The 23,994-nt window shown below is 33.1% G+C and overlaps 1 protein-coding gene across 10 annotated transcripts in view; it reads right to left on the bottom strand.

The window, feature by feature from the left end:
- The window catches only part of LOC106880995 (protein kinase C delta type), a 141,765-nt gene that overhangs the window by 50,172 nt on the left and 67,599 nt on the right, over positions 1-23,994 (bottom strand). Inside the window, exon 1 of one of the 10 annotated variants that reach the window (XM_089351206.1) lies at positions 5,321-5,528. The exons of 7 other annotated variants lie outside the window; for them this stretch is intronic. The gene's annotated coding sequence lies outside the window, so the exon portion shown is untranslated. Of the gene's footprint in view, positions 1-285; positions 402-2,860; positions 2,989-5,320; positions 5,529-23,994 lie in introns of those variants that run through there. 2 more of the 10 variants (XM_089351214.1, XM_089351191.1) reach the window with 2 other exon arrangements.

Genomic DNA, 23,994 nt, shown 5'->3' with positions numbered 1-23,994 from the left:
ATAAATATATACCTGCATTATTTCTCTGAGACTTAATAAAGCAGTGTGTGTGTGTGTGCATGTGAGCATGTGTGTGTGTGTGTGTGTGTAAAAAATAGGTTTAAAAAATGTGGATCAATAGAATTTTTGAGGAATTCAATGTGCAATTCTTCACAGACTGACCAGTTTCATTCAGTTTCAGGCTGCCAAGTCTGCCAGCCTGGAGATTCTCAATAGACTGATCAGTGACTGTAAGGAATTCTACATTGAATTCCTTCAATAATATATAAATATATACTCATTTACATTCAGTTCTCAACACATCTCTGGTTAATTATACATAGTCCAGACCATAATAGAGTTGTTTAAAGCTGGCTGTCTGAAAGAACACCTGATGCCAATGAAGGAAAAGTTTTCATAGGTAAATCTGTCAAAGAATTCATAAGTAAATTCCAAATGCAGAAGCAAAGCCAAGAATCAAGAAGCTGCAAAGGAAACCTAGCAAAGACAAAAGTTTAATTGTGCAAGAAAGATGGTAGGACTATTTTGCCATTGAAGAGGTAGCCATACTCAGTATGCAGAAAAGTGAAAGCACTTTACTGTGTACCCGATTGAACTATGGGTACACAAGAGATGCAGTGGGATCACAGGCAGGCTGATGTAGAAAGTTTACTTCATAGGAAACAGTAGCACAAGGGTAGTTAACAGTAAAATTACTCATGAAATAAACTCTTCAGACAGGTTCCTAGATGTAGTTAATAGCATGTATTAACAAGGTAACTGAATTAACAGTGAAACTAAGTACTGAAAAACATAGTAACCAGAGTAATAACAGGGTGCTAAAAATTTCAGGTAACTTTTATCACTGCTGGTAACATTCTCTCTGAATGAAGGGCTAGTTGTATGATGCATGTAAACAAAGTATGATGTTGCATGGTAGCAAAATATGTGCGCTGGATGCAACAATGACTAGAAAGAAATGAAGCAAGCATGCTTCACTGATGTGTAATATTATTGTGCATGAACAATAGAGTACAAATAAGCTGAAAGAAAAATTAGGTATAGAAGGAAGCAACTGTAGTGTGCAAAAGAGAAGACTGTGCTGGCATGGACATGTGATAAATATGGAGGAAGACAGTTGGGCAAAGAGGTGCCAAGCAAGTAGAAGGAACCTGTGGAAGATGAAGACTGAGGAAGACATTGGAATAAGTGGTGAAAGCTAGTTTGAAAGAGTAGAACTTCATGAAGAAGATGACAAAGGACTGCAACAAATATTGGGACATTCTGCAAGGGATGACCCAAATAACTTGTGCAAGCAGATATAAAGTGACATAAAATGATTACAGGGATAATAATTCATATTGCACTACACAAGAGTTTTTTTTAGATAATATGAAATGTACTGTATACTTTATTAAACATTTTTCTGTGAAAAATAAACAGTAAGGTTAAAGAACTGGTTATATTTTAGGGCAAAAAAAAAATGGAATTACTCTGACTAGTTTCCAGTCTTCTTAGACTTTCATCAGAGTAAGAAGACCCACCTTCTGTTCATGGAGAGATTACTTGTCTATAGTTACTTATAGTATATGACTCAGCTGAAGGGGTCAGTCTAATATGCTGCTGACAATATGAATTATCTCAGTTTAGCTGAGTCCATGTTATTAATTAATCCATGGACAGAACTTTCTTTGATAAGGATCTACAAAGGTGAGAAACTAATCAGATTCAATGACATTTTTTTTATGCCTGCAAGTGAAATAAAACGTGTGATGTAACAGTTTGTTTACTTTTCACAGCAAAGCTAAAATTGTATGTTTATTAAATAAGTTATAATATGTAACGTTTGTGTATACATACGTTTGTGAATGGATATGCACATGCGGACGCGCACACACACACACACACGCGCGCGCGCAGACACGCACGTGAGTGATGGAGTGGTGATAGGCTCTTATAAACCAGTTTAATTTCCTGGTTCAGCCATAACACTACATTTATATCTTGTGCCTACAGGACCAGCCTCAGTCATTAGCTTACAGAGGGATGGGCTGTTCTAAGCTTACTCATGACACACAAAACGAAAGAAAAAGTTTTAGCCTTGCTCCAACCACTCACTACTGCTGTGCGGAATAAACGTACACACGGTGAGTACGTTATCATAATAGTATCGCTACTAACATACAAAGTGAGTACTTGTAGCAACCTGTCATCAATTAAGCAGGTTTCAATTCTCAGCTGCTTCACATACACTTCATTACAAAAGCCATTGTTACACTCTCCCCTTCCTTGTAATATCAATAGGCCTCATCACCTATTGATCAATACCAATGATCAGGAACATCAAATGGCAAAAAATAGTTATTGCTATAGTGCTCCAACATGACCACTAGCTGGAACCAACGAAAAAATATCTTTATATCACACTGATTTTTACTCACATCCACAGACAGACCCCACAACCACAAATAAGTCAGCCAGGGACACACTGTATTGTCATTTTACTTACTAGATAGAAATAGCAGCCTGGATTCCCTCAAATTATACATGCTGTTATCTTAAATTGAAAAGGCACATTTAATAATGTAGTCCAAGATACAATATGCCGGGGAAAAAAGGGGAGATGAGATGGTCACGGTTGAAACGTCTAGATCATACGCATACTCTATCAATGACTGAGCTGAAGCTAAACAAACAAACAACTACAACTATGCACACACAATGAAATTAGCAGCAAAAGATGGCAAAAAGATACGGCGAGAGAGAAAAAAAAAAGAATAATAACGGTGATAGCTATTATCAGCTGTGAGATCCTGTCATCATTGATGCGTCCCAGTTTATCAGACAGCTACAACATACTGCAGCTGACTGATGAACTTACCTTAACAACTACAGTAAATTATAAGCGCTCCCTGTTTGGATAGTCACATACACCATCGGGCTATAATGACCCGAGCTTCTCAGTGAGCGGTTACGGAGATTGATCTTGGTGTCGATATAGAAAGTATTGAAATAAACCATCGAAGATGCGGATCGGAAATTCTACTGTCTATTGGTATTTTCTTTCAGGAGGCGAGAGTCGAGAATTTTACATTAAACTACGATTGACTTTATTTTATCTAAGGCTAGTTTTCATTTTCTTTTTAACTGATTTTTCATTAAAAGTATATAACTGAACAATGAAATAAAAATAAAACGGGAATGCAGTTAACATTTCTATAAAATATTTCGACGACTATGAGTATTTCCGTGTCTGTAAAAAGTGGGGTACTCTAAACATCGAACCGGTATAGAGGAGGTGAAAGGTAGGGGAGGAGGAGGAAAGTGGTGGCGCAATGAGAAATCGATATTTAACTATAGTTGCTATTTGTTGACATTAATGAGTTGCAGTAGTAACAAAGCAAAAGGAAAAAGAAACACTAGATACGCACAATTCATAAAATGAAAATTAACAAATGAATAGAAATTAACACGAGAACAAAATGGTGAAAAGGAAGGAGGGAAATGTATATTTTTAGACATTTATTAATCAATGGCAGTTTTTGTATAAGCATGCACACACGTTCATATAATTATCAGCGGTGTAAAAGAAGATAGAAATAAGAGGGATTCCTTTGACCGACTTTTTACCGGCAAGAAGACACCCAAGTAATAATCTTCAACGATTCTAAAGGTATCGCACGATCGAACCAAGAACATATCTCCACTCGCTAAATATTAGTATATTTAATTATTATTATACGAATAACTTGATTAAAGTTCACTAACCTCCGACAGTGAGCCAACTAAAAAGAATCATTTTAGAAATGGAAGGTGGAGCAAGGTACATACGAACAGAAATGTCGATATATATATATATATATATATACACACACACATACACACACATATATATATATATATATATATATATATATATCCTTTTTTATCGATAATAAAGCTATAATATTTATAGAAAAGAAAGAAGAAAATAAAAAGTACTTATTATCTAAGGAAGAAGAGAGGTATTTTTGAAGAAAATAAATTTGGGGTTAGGAGAAATATCTCCCTTTCAATGAATAGATCAGCTAACGTTTCGAAGCACATTTAATGGTAAATTTCACAAATGTATTGCTGATATTATTACTATATCGGTGATCGTATCAGGAATTCCTTCAAGCGACCAAAACCAAAACTAATGAATATTTTTAGGGAAACATACTTAATAACAGAATACCGACCGATATACATGCATACACAATTTATAAATACAATTCTTATACTTCAGGTAACACGAATGAAAAGAGAAAGAAAAGAAAAATCTATTAACAACCACTGAAATATTTCAATTCAAAGTATTTATTAGTGCTACCTATTAATGGAACAGTATATTATTGGTGTTACAAAATTTAGGTTGTGGTATTTATTGATAAGGTCAAATAGCTAAAAAGAAAAAAAAAAGCTATCTTAGCAACAAAAAAAAAAGAAAGAAAGAAAATGCTCATCGTTTAATTCTTTAAATGTATAGAAATAATTTTCGAAAGGAAATTTTGGTGTGAAGTATATCCATGTACACGACTTATCGTAAAGAAAAAATTTTTTTTCAAAATTATGCAACATGAAAAAAGAGAGAGGAAGAGTATATGGTCGGTTTATTTTGGTCTTAAAGTATCGAAGCTAAAGCAAACAGCAGTCGTTAAAGAGCACCATTCTTAAAGTCACATGATCAGATTCACATCACTTGGCAGTCAGGCTTCATAGAAAGATACGATACGGTGTAAATGTATCAAAACCGGTACTAAGAATAGGCATTCATACACCGAAACTCTTTGGCCGCCTCATAGAGATGATGGTTTGTCAAATTACACACAAGTTGCTGTAGTGGTTATTATACTGTCAACAGTGTTTTGACACAAAGAATGTGCCGATAAACGGGTGAAGCTGTGACTATTAAGTTTTCTAGTGCTTACATTTAGCTTAAATAAAATTAATAGCCTATAATTGTTGCTACATCGTTCACTCGAATCAACAATTCTTATATATGTTAACCATCTTTATATAAAGTTATACTCTTTAATTTAGTCTGTAAACCAATTTGCCCAACTGTTTAAATAAATTTATATAATTCATATTGTGAATATTCATTTACGCAACTGGTTATGAAAGGTTCGCAAGGATGAAAAAGGATTTATAATACAGTTAGACTTACTACGTACTTACAACTAATTTTGAATGTGCTGTCTTAGAAGAGCAGTGAAGGATGACATTCATGCCTTTCCTATTAGCAATGTAATGCTGAAGTAGCTCCAACTGCATATCAAAATATCAGTTTAAATAAATAAAAAATACTTCAAACGCTTACATAGAGTAGGTTGTTTTATAAAACCCAAACAATTTTCTGATACCCATTTTTCTTTGATATGGGTTTCATGATTTGATGGAGAAAATAATCCCAAGTTGAATATCCTTCCTAATTCTAAACATCTATCAATGAGAGATGCAAGGCAGTAGAGTAATGGAGTAGGTGACTTGAAGTATTTAGCTATGTTTCTCTACATCCAGAGTTCAAATACTTGTGGATACAACTTTGCTTTCATATCCCTTTGGATTTGATAAAATATCAGCAGGCATGTAATGAGGTCAATACTAAACTAATCCTATGTAAATATTTGGCTTTGCATTGATAGAAGTAAACAATCTTTATTGAAATATGTGCCTGCCTTGGCAAACTGATGACTTTTAGGTCAATAGTTAGTCATATTAACAATATAAATTGGATTTCTTAGAATAGAAGTTGTTTTAGGAAAAATACATCAAGTTAGCAATTATTTTCATTACATATCATCAGTGTTCTTCCATCTACCAAAGCCCAACATACTTTGTGTAGGTCTAGTGTGTTTTATAGGGATTGGTGCTCATAGAAGGAACTGAGCTCAGTACTGTCAGCCATTGAGCACTTGTTACTTTTACAATGCTATTACAACTCACAGCATCAAACTATATCATTGTGGTTCCAGTTTATGCATTGGTTATTGATACAGTGCAAAAGCAGAAATTAATTGATAATCTGGTATTATTTTCATGTAATTATCTGTAGTGTTTTATATATATCATATTTTATTATAATATAGATTATAAATTGGAAATTGATTGTGATCAGGACCAGGCCAAATGTGAAGTGTAGCCCCCCCCCCCTTTCAACTGATAGTTACCCAGTTTAGATGTGAAATGTATGCCCTATTTCAATCGATAATAGGCTCAGTCTAGATGTGAAATATAGGCTTCATTTCAACTGATAGTGGCCTTGGAAAAACTTTCTGGAGTTAATACTTATTTGACCAACTTCCCATGTTTTTGAACTGTCTGCTCAATCTACTGTGCTGTGTTGGTGGCCACTAATGTCATAACATCTCAACACTGGACAATCCAATAGAGTTTCATCTTTTTCACATCACAACTATATCAGTAGCTGTAAGTTTCATACATAATGATGTTACTGGAACATGAAATTAATGAATATAGAATACAGTCACATATTTTATAACTAATGAAATATTTTTGCATAATATAAGAGAAATGAGTTAAAAATTGTTTGATATGTGTCACAATGCTTTTTCTTTTTTATGTGCTCGCTCCCCTAACTTTAGAACCTAGCTATGCTTCTGACCCAGTATAGATGTAAAATGAAGTCTGCATTTTAACTGACTGTGGCCCAGTCTAGATGTGAAATGTAGGTCCGTTTCATCAGATAATGGCCCAGTCTAGATATAAAATGTAAGCCCCATTTAAAACTACTCAAGTATTTATTACATGGAAAAATGTGAGCATGAAAAGTAATATTCTTAAGATTATAAACCTGTAAAAGTATAGGGCAAGCTATTACTTCTAGTAAAGTAAAGAATAAGAAACTTTTTACTTAAAATATTGCAGCAAAGAATGCCAGTTCTTCTAATTTATCACTCTTTACAGTTCTCATCTTTTTAATTTATTGTACAAAACTGTTCAGCTAATTTGTAAGTTTGTCTAATTAGTCACTTTTTTCAGTATTTAAGGTAGTAAATCAGCCAAATTCTACTTAAATAAGTTCTAATAATCAAATTTTAATTTTAGCTGCAATATTTTAAGTAAAAAGTTTCTTATTCTTTACTTTACTACAAGTACTAGCTTGAGGTCTGACATTTTGTCGTAACTTTTTTTTCTACTGAACCAAATCTCAAACTATTTATGCCAAAGTGTAGCTGAGGAGGTGTCCTCTTTAAAACTATTAACAGTTTGCAATTTAGTTGAGAACTGAATTAGTGGTGAAGCTTGGAAGCTGCTGCGATTGACAAAATGGTGGACTTAAGAATATATTCAAATACTACCGTGGTTGAATGATTTAATTATCAATGCTAAAAACAGGACGTATATTTGTGGATACATGTATATATAGTGTACAAATAACAGAACTGAATAAAACAAATAGAGCAATTTTTAAAAAACGTTCCTTATTAAAAAGTCCTCCATCTGTCTCTCACATGTGGAAGAATTTTCAAGGACTGAAATTGTAAACCCATGCCAGCTGACCCACATAAGACCATACCCCTCGCCAATTCAAGCTTGACTGGGACTTCAAGTTTTGCTTGTCTTGAAGCTTGTTCAAGCTTCAAGACAAATAAATCCTGAAGCCAGAGTCAAACAAGTTTTTTTTATAATAAATGTAACACTACACAAGTATTGAATAACTGTTTGTAATTTCAGTCGAAGCTAGTACCAACACAATTTTCTAAGGAAAGATATTCCAATGTAGCTTTCTGCCAACTTTGTTAAATAGGCATAAAGCCTAATAAGGTTTCCAAAAGGCCTAGTACCTAATCACTGCAGCTATGTGAGTTAAGGTACATAGAGGTAAAAGTCCCAGAATGAAGTGGAGCAAAATACCTACACTGGTAAAGACACTTCTAAAAAAATTAATCAATAATAACTCTTTCTGAATTCAGCACAAGGCCAGCAATTTCGAGGGGAGGAGTAGATCAATTACATCAACCCCAGTGCTCAGCTGGTACTTATTTTATTGACCTTAAAAGAATAAATGACAAAATCAACCTTTGTGGTATTTGAACTCAGAACATAAAGCCAGAAGAAATACTGCTAAGCATTTTGTCCAGGTACACGGTTTAATGGCTAGGGTATTCAGCTAATGATCATAAGGTTGCAAGTTCAATTCCCAATGACTTGAGCAAGACACTTTCATTGTCTTTCAGCTGGCAAAAATGAGTTGTACCAGCAATTCAAAGGGCTAGCCTTGTCACACTTGGTGTGCCAGCCTGAATCTTTCTGAGAATTACATTAAGGGTACACGTGCTGGTGGAGTGATCAGCCACTTGCACATCAATTTCACAAGCAGGCTGTTCCATTGATCGAATCAGCTGGAACACTTGTCATAACTGACAGAGGGCCCGGCCATGCCAGAGTGCTAACAATTCTGCTTGCTTGCTGCCTTAAATAAATTATTATTAATAAAAATAATAATAATCCTTTCTGCTATAGGCATAAGCCCTGAAATTTGGGGTGAGAGGGTTAGTCACTTACATCAACCCCAGTGCAAAACTAGTAATTTATTTATCAACCCTGAAAGGATGAAAGGCAAAACTGACCTTGTCAGAATTTGAATTCAGGATGTAAAGCCAGAAGAAATGTCATTAAGCATTGTGTCCAACATGGTAATGATTCTGCCAGCTCACCATCTTAATAATAATAATGATAATAATAACAATTTTGGTACAAGGCCAGCAATTTCAAGGGAGCGGATAAGTTGATAATATTGCTTTCAACTAGTACTTATTTTACTGACCCCCAAAAGTATGAAAGGCAAAGTCGACCTTGGCAGAATTTGAACTCAGAATATAAAGATGGACAAAATGTGGCTAAGAATTTTGCCCGCCTTAATAATAATAATGATGATGATGATAAAAAAAAAATCAACACAAAAAAAGAGTAAGAATTCTAATTGGTTGAAGTTCTGAACAGGAAAGATTTGGAAAAAATGCTTAGTATGATAAGGTAGTTGGGATGATGAAATAGATATGAATGAATAAAGAAGGTTTCAACAAGTCTGGTTTACAGTTTGCTAGTTCAGAAGAGCAGAGACCATTCTAATTATAGCAGAAGAAATAGTGCAGTAGACACACTCTCTTGTGTGACTGATTGTTATCAATTTACCAAATAAATTCAAGTTTGATCCAAATATTTCTTCCAAAGAGTTTCCTGTACTTTGTTTCAACAATGAATAACTTAACATCATCTCAATATCTTTCTACCTAATATTTACACTACATATAAAACCAACACATAATGACTTCAAGCCAAGAAACATCCATCACTAACATCTTCCACTTCTTTAAATCTTCAGTTTTACAATTTCCTTTTGTTATAACTATTATCATTTCTTTTGTATATATCATATATAGGCATAGGTTGTGTGATTAAGAAATTCATTTCACAACTAAATGATTCTGAGTTTGATCTCACTGCATGCCACTACAGGCAAGTGGTTTCTTCCTTAACCTCAGGTTGATCAATGTCTTGTGAATGAAATTTGATAAACAGACACAGTACAAAAGTTCATCATATATGTACACCCATATGCACACACCTACACATGGATGGGTGGGTATGTTTCCAGTTATGATCGATGTCTTCATACTGACATTGTTTGGGTGGCAGGGGTCAAATTGCTGAGCTATAGGTCATAAACAATTAGACCAGTAAAAGAGCATAGTAATAAGATTGTTGTAATATAGTACCTTACCTGGAAATAAGGACAGATATCGAGAATTACATTTAGTCATAGAATACTGCCTGAAAAAGACTTGTCCAACCCATATCAGCAGAGAAAATACAGGCATAAAAATAATCATGATGAGTGAATTTTAAAATGATAAATTCTAATAGTAAGCCTCAGTATTAGTGGTTTCAGAATGAACATTTCAATGAAGCCAATTCCTTTAAGTAATCCCTAAAACAGTTAATAATCATTACAAACGCTTGGAAGTTTTGACTTTCAATGCTTTATCATCAAAGATGAGAGTTTCATTTTTTTTACTTAATAAAATTAACCTCCTGTTCCCCATTCTGGTACTTACTTTGTCAACCACTTGGTTATATGTAAAGTTAAGTGAACCTTGATAAGATACAGCTCCAAACTGCAAAATGTCAAGTTTAGAAATCTGCTTTATTAAAGTATAGTCTGACATTCTATCAGTACATCAATATTATCTTAAATATTATAGCCAATAACTATTATAATTACAATGTAAAATATTGTCAAAATTAGATGTCTACAAAGAAAACAAAGTATTACAGTCTGTCAATTCTGCTTCAAAATAATGGAAATGAACTTTGGCAATGAACAAATACACTAACAGAAGGCCATAAATTTGCAGAAGAGATATGATCAATTGAATTGATCTCAGTAAATGACTGGTGTTCGGTTTATAGAGTCTGGAAAGATGAAAGAAAAAAAAATTGCCCTCCATAAGGATTGGCACTCAAAATGCAAAGGATAAAACTAAATATTGCAAGTTACTCAAAAACTGGAGGCTTTGTCTATCTTTACACACACACACACACACACACACACACACACACACACACACACACACACACACACACTTCCAATGAAGTCTTGTCACAGGTCATAGGATTACTCCTTGCTGGTTGTATTAAATTATTTGTTGTATCTAATAAAAAGGAGAGAGATATGCAAAAAAAAAAAAAATTACAAAAGACAAAAAGAATATCTTTCGTTAACTTCTCTTTCCCTCAATGCACACAATTATCTAACCAATGAGCAAGAAAAAATATCTTAGATATTGTTTCAGAAAATACATGGAGGAACAAGTCGATTGATCACACGAAATATTTGGAAGCTAAGCCACTAATGAATAGCTGTAAGCATTGTTCAGTCATCTATCTCTACTGATCCGAAAGAATAGCTTTTGTGCTACATACAGTACAGCAGCAGGCTATGTGGTTTATAGACTGGTTGACTGCCTGACTGACTGGTTAGCAATTATGGAAGCAAATTAAATGGGTTGTCAGAAAGCAGAAGCAAAAACAAAGAATGGCAAAATTCATTAAAAGGATCATCTATAGGTTTCTTTTTGTTTGTGTGTGTATTTATTTCAGAGGGATTGACATTTAGAGCAAGTTGCTCTAGATCCTATGAAATAAAGGAAATGTTATTTTGATATATTAAACTAAATGTTATGTGTAAGGAAAGTCACTGTCACCAATGACAGACCCATGTACAAAAGAGATCAAAGAAAACTATTTTGCGACAAGATATACTCACACATGATCTAGATTCTTGAAACAAGTAAAATTAAAAGACTAATATCCAAATGATGAATTGGTGTAATTACACAATTAGCAAAAAATAAAATAAGAACTGAAACAAAAACTTTAAATACCATAATTGTTTATACACACACACATACAAATAAGCGTGTGTGTGTGTGTGTGTAAGCATGTTGCCAAAAGGTTAGGGTGCTTGGCCCATGATCATATGATATGATTCCTGGAATGGGTAGTATATTGAGTCCTTGAGCAAGGCTCATAATTTGATACAGCTCCAGTCTATTCAGGCAAAAATGAGTACCAGTCAACTTATTAGAAAGACCTTTTTTCCTTCCAGCTGTCTGGGTCATAGTTGGGTGGTCTGAAAGGGTGTTTATGTCTGCTTGCAACTACAGGGCACCTAAAACAACTACCAAGCAGCCAAGTTATACTTGCTAGCCACTGACAACTATGCTTTATAGTAACCTTTGCAGCCATGTATATTCAGTCTCATAGTATGGCACCATGAGCATGTGCCTTTTGCTATAACCCCAACTGATCAATGCTTTGTGAGTGAATTTAGAAATCAGAAACTGTATTAAGCCTGTCATGTATTTATATTCTAAAGTATGCAGTTATCATGCACTGTAAATCACACTTAATTTTTATGATATTTCAGATATTATATAAATTAACTGTCTGGTTCATAGATCACTATACCTGAAGGTTTTAGATGTATTAAGAAATTCAAAAGTGAAACAATGAAAAGAAATTATTTTTTGTCTTCTAGTTTATCTGTAACCACATACTAACTTTTTGAAAATGTGAGAAAATTTTAATAATCTATTTATATCTCACACAGCTCTTGCAATATTCATGGTCCGACCTCATTCCAGGACCTCAAAACTGTTGCTTGATATGACTTTAAAACAAACAATAAAGTTTGCTAGAAAAGATATCCCTTGGAAGATTATGCAAAGTGGAAAAATGCAGACTCACATTCTTCAAGTAATATGAAGAGCCTCTTCACTACCATTTTCTGTGCCTGTTCACTATCCAATCAAACTTTGGTATAATCATTAAAATAGCATGACAGAAGACGTACTGTATCAAGTACAGCAAGAATTACCTTTACCATGTACAATCAAGCATTGATCCTCAATGTAAATGCTATTGTTTCTACATATTTGCCACCCAGCCAATGCTGAGTATCTCTGCTGTGTGTGTGTGTGTGTGTGTATGTGTGTGTGCATATATGTATGTTAAGGCACAAAGAATTGTGCAAACAAGAGAAAAAGAGTACATGATACATACAGAGTTTTATCATATTTACTTTAAATTGAAAACTTTACTGACTACGTCTCCAAGTTTCCTATTTCCAATCTTTGAGTGGCAGTCAAGGTTGGAGTTGATATAAACAGTCCAACCCATGCCAGCATGGAAAACAGATGTTAAAGGATGATGATATATATCATCATCATCGTCGTTTAACGTTCACCTGCCATGCTGGCTGGCATGGGTGAGAGAAAGCCTTACACACACATCTGTACAAGCAGATGCAACCATGAACATGAAAGTGTTAATGTATGAATGTGTCCAGGTGGCTATGTAGATAGATACATGCCTGTGTGAATGCATCTATATACCTAAGCAAGTGAGATGTAAATGAAAAGAAAATATGCTAATGACAAGAAAAGTTATTCCCCCTTTAGTTCACTAATTGAAAGTATTTATGTTCAAGGCAACCTGCTTCCATCTCTCTTGGTTTTATACTAATTTTTTGACAGCAAACCTATAGCTGTACAACAGTTAACTACTATCAGTATTGATATATTGCCAGATGTCTTTCTTATGCCTGTGGGACATAGAAAATACTAGCAAAATCAATAGAATTGCAGATGTCTCCCAAAGACATTGTTTTAGGGCCATACTAAGAATTATTTGGTGTACCAGCATCATAAATGAAGAAGTTATGGAAAGGGCTAACCTATGATGGTTTCAGGAGTTAGTGAAAGATACTCAGCCATGTGCCACACCTGCCCATGAAGAGATCAGAGACAACCTCACTCAGATGGAAGCCAGAGGAAGTGGGTATTGGTGGCACGGTAGACTTGTCAAGATCTGGTTGAAGACTAGTGAGAAGGACCTAGCAGATATGGGCATCTTGGCCTGACCTAGAGTAGGCTTGTAACTATACAGGATGGAGATCTCATTATCATTTGTTAATCAATACAGCTGCACATCAATTTATGCCCTAGCCTGACCAAAGCCTTGTGAGTGGATTTAGAAGACAGAGACTGAAGGAGGTCAGTTGTATATGTAGATATGTGTGTGTGTGTGTGTGTGCGCGCGTGCGCGCGCCTCCTTATCTTGATAGTGTGTGGTTGTGAATGAGTGATTGTCATACAAGCCAGGCCATTCATTTTTAATTTTCTGTAAGAACATGTCTAACCATAGGGAAAATATCACCTTGCTTGGAAACAGATAAAGGCTGGCCATAGGAAATTTGCCTCAATAAACACATACATATATATATATATATATATATATATATATATACACACACACACACATATATATGCATACACTCATTCATCCATCCATCTATCCATCCCACCACCACCATCAACTTTTCCATGCCTACATGGGTCAGATGGAATTTGTTGTGACCAGTTGCGAATTTTCACCTGTTTCCAAGCAAGGTAATATTTTCCTATTGGCTAGATAACCTCACACACACACACACACGCGCGCAACAGGCTTCATTCAGCTTCTATCTACCAAATCTACTCACAAGGCTTTGGTTGGCCAAGGGCTATAGTAGAAGACACTTGCCTGGGGTACCATGCAGAGGGACTAAACCCAATACTATATCATTGGAAGCGAACTTCTTAACCGCACAACCATGCCTATGCCTATACATACATACATACACACACTCACATACAAATCCATACATCACACACAGTAAACATATACATACACACACTCACATACAAATGTATATATACAAGTATACATAAATGTCTTGATATCACATGCTGTCAAGCAGTGTTCTTCATTTCCAATCTTCTATGAAAAGCAAATTATGGCTGGCTATAAGCAAATATTATCTATTTGGAAACAAGTGAGGATTGACAACAGAAAAGGCATCCAGCCATAGAAGATCTGCCTTAACAAATTCTGTCCTACTCCTGCAAGCATGAAAAAGTGGATGTTAAAATAATGATCTTGATTATGATATACAAATATATATATACACACACACATAAATAAACATGTATATAGGTGCAGGCATGGCTGTGTGGTAAGAAGCTTGCTTCCTAACCACATGATTCAAAGTTCAGTCTCACTGCATGGCATTGTGGGCAAGTGTCTTCTACTATAGCTTCGGGCTGAAAGAGGCCCATTGTGTATATATACAAGTGTGTGTTTACATCTGTGTTCGTCTCCCCCACCATTAATTGACAATCGATGTTGATGTGTTTACGTCCTCATAACTTAGTGGCATGGCAAAAGAGACCTGATAGAATAAGTACTAAGTTTACAAAGAATAAGTCCTGGGGTCGATTTCTTTGACTAAAAAAACCCTTTAAGGTGGTGCTCCAGCATGGCCACAGTCAAAATGACTGACACGAGTAAAAGAATAAGAGAATACACTCATATATACACAGATACACTGGGTGATTTAGAAGTCATTTGAACATTTAAATATGTAAAATTTGATTTTTACTTTATTACATTTTTTTAATATTCTCTTTGTTGTTTTGTTGTGAATATCTTCCATTATATACTTTACTCTATATATTTTAGAAAAATATCATCACAAAAAGATGAGTGAATACTCAGTTTTCCTAAAAATGATGTACGATAATGGTAGTCCTGTTCAACTATCCAACCATACCAAGCTCAGCTCTCCTAGATGGTTTGGACAACTGACTGTATGAAAAGCAGGAACCTATGAGCTATGGTAATCAATGAAAGGACTAGGGCTGAGAGCATTAATGAACACAATAGGGAAACGTGAAGGACATAATGAGAAAATGAAAGGCATATGAGAGAAATAGAGAAAATGATGAGACAAACCTTGACTAACCATCCTTGTTAGTTAGTTTGTAGTAACACTAAAGGGACATTTGAATCACTATGTACAGACAGACAGATGTGCATACATGTATATATATATGTGTTTGTATGTGTGTATATATGCATGGGCACATGTATGCATGTAAGTAATGGGTTAAATGAAATTGCTAAAAATATTTTATTTTCTTTCAGTTCCAAATTCTACTTTAGCCTTTACACAACTATTTCTTGTTTATTTTGGTTTACATCTATTTTCGTAATCATTATAATAAGATATATTTATCAAGTTTTCATTCATTTTAAATTTACCCATTTACCAATTTATTTTGCAAACAGCACTGTCTGATTTGGAATAAGCTGAGATAACTTCTGAAATCACACACGGATCAGATATATTTTCATCAGATGCTTTCCTTTTCAATTCTTCAAGTCTTGCCATTAGACATTTCATATAACCCTTATTCTCTATGAATTAAAATCTCTTAATGGAATTGTAAATAAAAAAAATTCCTTACAAACCATAAAGATTAATAGAGCTAAAGTTTAATCTTAGTTTCTCAAGTGTTAAGTAATTGAGAAGCAAATATTTCTCAGGAGAGGGTGCCACTCCACTGCAGATACCCCTCAAAGAATAGCCTTTGAAAATCTTATTCTCTTACTCGCCAACATAAAATTAAATTTATTGTTCAAAGACAGAGTGAAACACCTCCAGACAGGTAACTTCTTCCAATGTTATTCTCCTGTCACTAATTTTCAATGCATTGATTCAGCCATTTAGATTACTGAGGTTATTTAGGAAGGGCATCCAGCTGTAGAAACTCTGCCAAATTAGATTGGAGCCTGGTGTAGCCATCCAGTTGCACCAGTCCTCAGTCAAATCGTTCAACCCATGCTAGCATGGAAAGCGGACGTTAAACGATGATGATGATGATGATGATGATTTAGGTTTTGGTGTACAAGAAATAAATTCTACACAGAATGCAGCATTATCTACTCTTTTGTTGCATTTGGAACATTTAGTGTATAGTTTTCAGAGAACAGTTTAAGAGTCCAGCTACTTCCTTCTCATGGCTGAATTAATTACATGGTTGTGACTTAGAGTATACAAAGAGTAATAAAAAGACAGTAAAGTTACAGGCTCAAACACACAATTATTACAACTAACTAGTAATTACATGTTTGGTTGAAAGTGTTAAATGTAATGTTGGTTGAATGTATTAATAACTTAGATTGAACTAATTACTAATAAACTACAATTAGGTTAGAATTTAATGCACTCCACAAGAAAATACAGACTCGGGAAAAACAAAATACCGAGATTCTGAAAAGGCACAATTTACACATTTATGCATTTAAGAGGAATAGCTAAAAACTCAGGTCCAATATATAAATACTAGTATATAAGATATAGTTCCAGATTGTAATGGCAGAGGTTTGAAGGTAGACTTGTCATACAAAAATTTTGTGAAGCACTAAATAATCTAACCTAAGCCATGTGTATCCAATTTATCAGAGAATCAAAGCAATAAAAAACAATTACAACAGGAACTTATCTATTAAAAAATTCATGCCTGGGAAAAGTTGCTTGATTTTTATTTATTTAATAGAACAATTAAACTAAGTGTTGAAAACGGGTATGGAAACTTAATAAAAAGAGAAAGTTTTAAAATAATGTAGTTTTTCGGAAGAATACTAGTATTTCTGATCAGGAGTCTTAAAGGTGTGACATAAATACTTACTTGAAATACAGTTTTAGTTGCTATAAATAATAATTCCTGTAAGATCACAGAAACAATGAAATTTCACTGAGGCACTGAAATGCCATCGTATATCTATTTTAGAAAACTATTTGAACACTTTTTAGTTATACAACTTATGTATTACAGTAGGCATTGAAGATGGGAAGAAAACATTTGTCAACTATTACTTCCATGTAGGTTTGGACACTATACAATGACACACCCAATGATTGGTGAATCAAACAGAAATTTACTTTTATATATATATATATATATATATATATATATATATACATATATATATATATATATATATATATATATATATTTGTCTTGCAAGTACTTGGTGACCCTGTCAGTGCAGGTGCCACTTAAAAGCACCCAGTCCACACTGTAAAGTAGCTAACATTTGGAAGGACATCCAGCTGTAAAAAACCTTGCCAAAACTGACCTCATCTGTGCTTGGGCCATGTAAAAAGCACTAAGCCTACTCTGCTGAATGGTTGGTGTTAGGAAGGGCACCAAGCTGTAAAAACCCTGACAAAGCAGTTACAGAAGTCTGGTGCAGGCTTCTGCCTAACCGGCTCTTGTCAAACCATCTCACCTATGCCAGCACGAAAGGTGGACGTTAAACGATCATATATATATACATATATATATATATATATATATATATATATATATATATACACACATATATAGTCGACAGATGAGATCCAGAGAGTCTCAGTGTAGAAGACAGTAGTGCTCAGATGATTCAAATTTAGACTCTGATGTCTCTGTCTCTCTCATATATGTGTGTGTGTGCGTGTGTGTGTATGTGTGTATACATACACACATACATACATACATGATCATTTAACATCTGTTTTCCATGCTAACATGGGTTGGACTGATTGACAGAATCAAACAAGCTGCAGGACTGTGTTAAGCTCCAATGTTAGCTGTGGTATGGTTTCTTTGAGTGGCTGCCCTTCCGCTTGTCAACTACTTTGTAATATATAATGAGTGCCCTTTTTTTCATGCCACCAGAACTAGTGAGATCGCCAAGTAACTTGCAAAGCAAGAAAGGAAAATGCCCTTTGACTGAGTAGGGGAAGAATATTTGAGAAAGGTGTTGGGAGGCTAAAGTATGATAGAGGGACAAGCACAGATGTCTTGATACACAGAAGATACAAGACCACTCCCTCATTATAGATGGTTGTAGGTGGAAAGAAGATGGAGATGATATGCTAGAGTATCTCAAGATACAAGAAGGTACATATAAGAGAGAACGCATGCAGACATTGGATCAGAGTGTGTATCTATGTATGTGGGTGTATCATCATCATCACTTAACGTCCATTTTCCATGCTGGCATGGGTTGGATGGTTTGACAGGAGTTGGGAAGACCAGGGTCCACACTAGGTTCCATAGTGCTTTGGCTTGGTTCTTACAGCTGGATGCCCTTCCTAATGTCAACCACTTAACAGAATATAGTGGGTGCTTCTTACATGGTTCTATCACCAGTGTTTTTTTTTTGTGTGGCACCATCACCAGCTTTTTTGTGTGGGGCCATCACCAGTGCTTTTTACACAGGACTATTACCAGTGCTTTTTACGTGGGACCATTACCAGTGCTTTTTATGTGACATCAACACCAGTGCTTTTTATAGTGTTCCAGCACCAAAGCTTTTTATGTCACACTAGTGCTTTTTATGTGGCTGGATGCCCTTCTAACACCAACCACTTAACAGGGTGTGCCAGGTTCTTTTTACATGCCATTGGCACATTTACACATCACCAGCATGGGTGTATTTATGTGACACCAGCATGAGTGCATTTATGCAACACCAGCACAAGGGCTTTCTATGTGGCACAGCACCTGAAAGGATAAGCCTGTATGTGTGGAAGACAGTGATTTTACTTAGCTTGACAGCTCTTATCAAGTATAGCAAATTGCCACATCTACCAGTCCCTTGTCGTTTCCTCAATGAGGCCCAAAGTCCAAAAATCCTTTCTCACCACTTCATCCCATGTCTTCTTGGGTCTACTCCTGCCACAAGTTCCCTCCACAATTACAGTTCAATACTTCTTTACGCAGCTGTCCTTATCCATATGCATCACATAACCAAACCAGCACAGTCTTCTCTCTTTCACACTCACACATATAGAGACAGACAGACAGACAAATAGGTAAATGTATAACTAAGGCTTTATAATAGCACCATCAGAAAAGAGAGAAAAAAAGCAGTATTTACATACATTCTATGAAGTTTTAAGTTTAACTCCCATTTAGGCCATTTATCATTCCAGAGTCAACAAAATTAAGTATTAGCCAAGTGCTTGAGGTGTTTAAATCAACTACTCCTCTCCAAATGTATGGCCTTCTTATGCAAGAAACCATTGTTTTACTATTTAGAGTAACACTGATAATGACCAAAATTACCTAACAAACCAGGTTTTTGTTTCTTTCAAAAATACCATACTCATAAACTAAATTATCAAACAGTTAATTCTTTTCATTTTGATTAGTGTCTCTCTTTCTCTCTCTCTCATATATATATATTTATTTATTTATTTATTTATGTGTTTCAGCCAAGTGGCTGCGGTCATGCTGGTGCACCACCGTGATAAACAAGTTCCCATGCCGGGAATCGAACCCGGGCCTAATTTTCCAATTTCTTTTTCTACTACATTACAGGACGAAGTTTAGTCAATGAACTTCCAAAGATAAACTTATAATTTTATGTTATAGATCAATACAAGCACAAAAAAAAGTAAGTTGAAATGGAATCCTTAGTTAACTATTCAGTGTTTCTCATGGGGTGAGGGGGTGAGGTCAGAAAAAAAGGTAAACAAATTGTAATGCTTAATAAAACCTTAGATGGTGTTAAACTTTTTAAACTCGTCCAATACCACAGTGAAGAAAGAATTATCATCATTTTTTTATGTTCGCTCTCCATGCCCTCCATGAGTTGGGTGGGTCATCATAATATCCAAGTCATTTCTTATTGGAAGCCATTGCTCTCATAATCAGGTGCTTATATGCACCATTTTACCATAACTTTATGGCTAGACACTCACTTCAGAGAACACTCTAGGTACATTTTCTTGTAAAACCAGTGCTAAAAACACTTAGGTCTTCGGCAAGATTACTAAGGGGACCCAAATAACCTTAAAAGAGAAAAGCTATCCCTTTCAGTTCATAGAATAGACATTTTTTGAGATCTTATATGCATAATCAAATGATAAAATGAATAAAACTTTACATTTTATTCCAATATATCTAAAATAAAACCAAAACATATCCACAAGCACTAAAAGGAAACGCAATGTGAATTTCCAGTTGGTCTACATTCAATTTGAACAATGTATATCATTTAAAAGAATATTCTTTAAAATTATTTAAAAGAGATTTTTCATAGATGGAATGACCAATTCCACCCAATTACTGAATGCATTTTAGGCAACATAACATCCTCAAATATCCTAAAAAGTTCAATGACCTAATCAGGTTTGTATCTACATATTTATGAAAATAAAACCACACAAGGAAAATTAAGCTGTAGCTTCAAAGTGGTATATTTTTATGTTAAGATAAAGAAAAACAACAGCAAATAGTCTTTTTTTGTACTGCATCATAAGAAAAAAAGCCATATTATGAATGTTTGAAAGCAAATGAGAAATCAAGCTTGGAGTGGGTCATAAATGAGAAGACTTGAACAAGGCTGAATTCCATAAAATGTCAACAGTTTGATAATTAGTTAACGAGTATGGTTTTTGGGGTACATCAGCATAGAGAGTTAGATGTTAGACACATGCCACAAAAGCTGGTCGTGGTTCAAAGAGCAAGGTTGAAGAAGAAAACATTGCTAAATGTCATCTGCTAAACAAACCACACCAACATAAATACTATTGTAGTTACGAGATAGAAAATAATCAAGTAGAAGGACTTGTTACTCTATAATTAATACCCTAAATAGAAACATTAACGACTCAGTCAAATAGAAAAGGAAAAAGTACATGAAGTGCAAGAATTTGCCAAATAGAATTCTTTTATGATGAAGACTCAGTATGCAAATTTCGCTATCTTCTATAGCATGCAGTTATTATAGACAGGAAATGCTCACTGCTGACTGGGTTGCTCAAGGGAGATATAATAAAAGTTTAAATCTACTGAGCCAAACAAAATGAAAGCGTTTCAAAAATCAAGACCAGTAAATAATTCTTTCTAATTTTAGCACAAAGCTAGTAATTTCGGAAGGAGGGGGTTAGTTAATTACATTGACCCCAGTGCTTAAATGGTACTTATCAACCCTGAAAGGACGCAAAAGCAAAATTGACCTTGGTGGAATTTGTACTCAGAACATAATGAGTCAGAAGAAATAAAGAGAAACATTTTTATGGATGCCCTAAGTATTCTACCAGTTCATTGCCTTCATACCAGTAAATAATTAAAACAAAATACAAAAGTTTAACAAAGGTTTACCTTCAACTCTTCAATAAAATTTAATTTAATTTTTGATTATAGCCAACACAAGTTTTCTGAACAAGAATAGAATGAATATCGTGTAGATACATCCAATTATTTCAACAAATAAACTTCAAGCACTTTTAACATCAGACTTTATATTGCTGTAAAATTTTAAAGAATCCAGCTTTTCAATTCATGAAAATATGAAGGAAAATGAAGAATTGGATCATATAATTGCTGTCATATATTGGCAAACCAATGCATCTTCAAAATTATGGCATTATTTAGACTATGATGACACAGTCAACAGATCTGCAATTATCCATTAATAAGCTAGTATGACACTTAAATTAAAGAAACAATATGAAATAAGATAGCAAGTTAGTCCTAACAACATGGTTTCCACTAGGATAAGAAGTCACTTAATAAGCTGCAGTAAGATTGTAAATTCAAACCTCTAACAAGCCATTTGTATTAATCACCAAATAGTAGCATCTAACTTCATCTGAGCTGATTTGGATTAGAAAAGAATAAAAGTTATATTCAGAGTTAACTAATGTTAAAAACTTTCACAACATGAACTTAAATACTTATATTTAATTTGGTCATGATACTTATACAATGAAAACATATTTAATTTCAAGAAGTTTATTTCTTTCAAACACAAGTTACGATACCTTAATCTTAAACAAATAACACTCTTCTAGATAACAAGTTTCCAAGATGAGCGTAGTAGTTTAGTTAAGTATTAGATATGAAGCTTAAGAAACAAACTTTGAATTCTCTTGTTAAGACTATGATTTATTAGAATGAAATAGTAAAAACAAAATCTTCAACTGACAAAAGTTGCCATCCATGATGATGTAAACTATTCTGAAGATGAAAGATAAAACTAATGAGATGAACAAATTTTCATTACAATAACAATTATATTAAAATATAATCAAAACTAAGAGGCAAACAAATGGCTTATCACATCTTATAAAGAACAAAGTAATGTGGTTAAGCTTAATTTTTAATGTATCAATAAAAACAATTCATTTGAATTAATTTCTAAGTAGAAAAACAGCAAACTAAAAAGCTGTCCAAGAAGACATAAAGCAAAAATTCTGAAGTGAACTAGTCTAATTAGAATAATGTTAACAAAATGATGTGTTATTCAAATGCTAATGTATGTTAAATAAATAAGACAGAAGAATAAATCACAAAGCATTTTTCAGAGGAAAAAAAAAGCAAAAGTTATGTAAGAAAATGTAAGCAACTGGTGGGTGTGTGGGTATATATATATATATATATATATATATATATATATATATATAATGAGATAAAGAGACCAATGGTATAAACAAATTAATATTTTATGTAGAATGTCTTACAGCTGTTTCAGAGAATATTCAATGTATCCCTTCATCAGAGATAGCAATATACATATATATATATATATATATATATATACATACATATATATATATACATACATATATATATATATACATACATATATATATATATACATACATATATATATATATACATACATATATATATATACATACATATATATGCATGCATGCATATATATATATATATATATGCATGCATATATATATATATATATATGCATGCATATATATATATGCATGCATATATATATATATATATATATATATATATATGCATATATATATATATATGCATGCATATATATATATATATATATATATATATATGCATATATATATATATATATATGCATATAATATATATATATATATATATATATATGCATATATATATATATATATATGCATATATATATATATGCATATATATATATATATATATGCATATATATATATATATATATGCATATATATATATATGCATATATATATATATATATATATATATGCATATATATATATATATATATATATGCATATATATATATATATATATATATATGCATATATATATATATATATATATATGCATATATATATATATATATATGCATATATATATATATATATATGCATATATATATATATGCATATATATATATATATATATATGCATATATATATATATATATATATATATATATATGCATATATATATATATATATATATGCATATATATATATATATATATATATATGCATATATATATATATATATATATATATGCATATATATATATATGCATATATATATATATATATATATATGCATATATATATATATATATATATATATATATATATATATATATATATATATATATATATATATATATATATATATATATATATATATATATATATATATATATATATATATATATATATATATATATATATATATATGCATATATATATATATATATATATATATATATATATATATGCATATATATATATATATATATATATAT

Source organism: Octopus bimaculoides, chromosome 1 (genome assembly GCF_046866305.1).
Source record: "Octopus bimaculoides isolate indiv1 chromosome 1, ASM4686630v1, whole genome shotgun sequence".
In the NCBI taxonomy this organism is placed as follows: Eukaryota; Metazoa; Mollusca; class Cephalopoda; order Octopoda; family Octopodidae; genus Octopus; species Octopus bimaculoides.
This window is presented reverse-complemented; position numbering and strand designations above follow the sequence as displayed.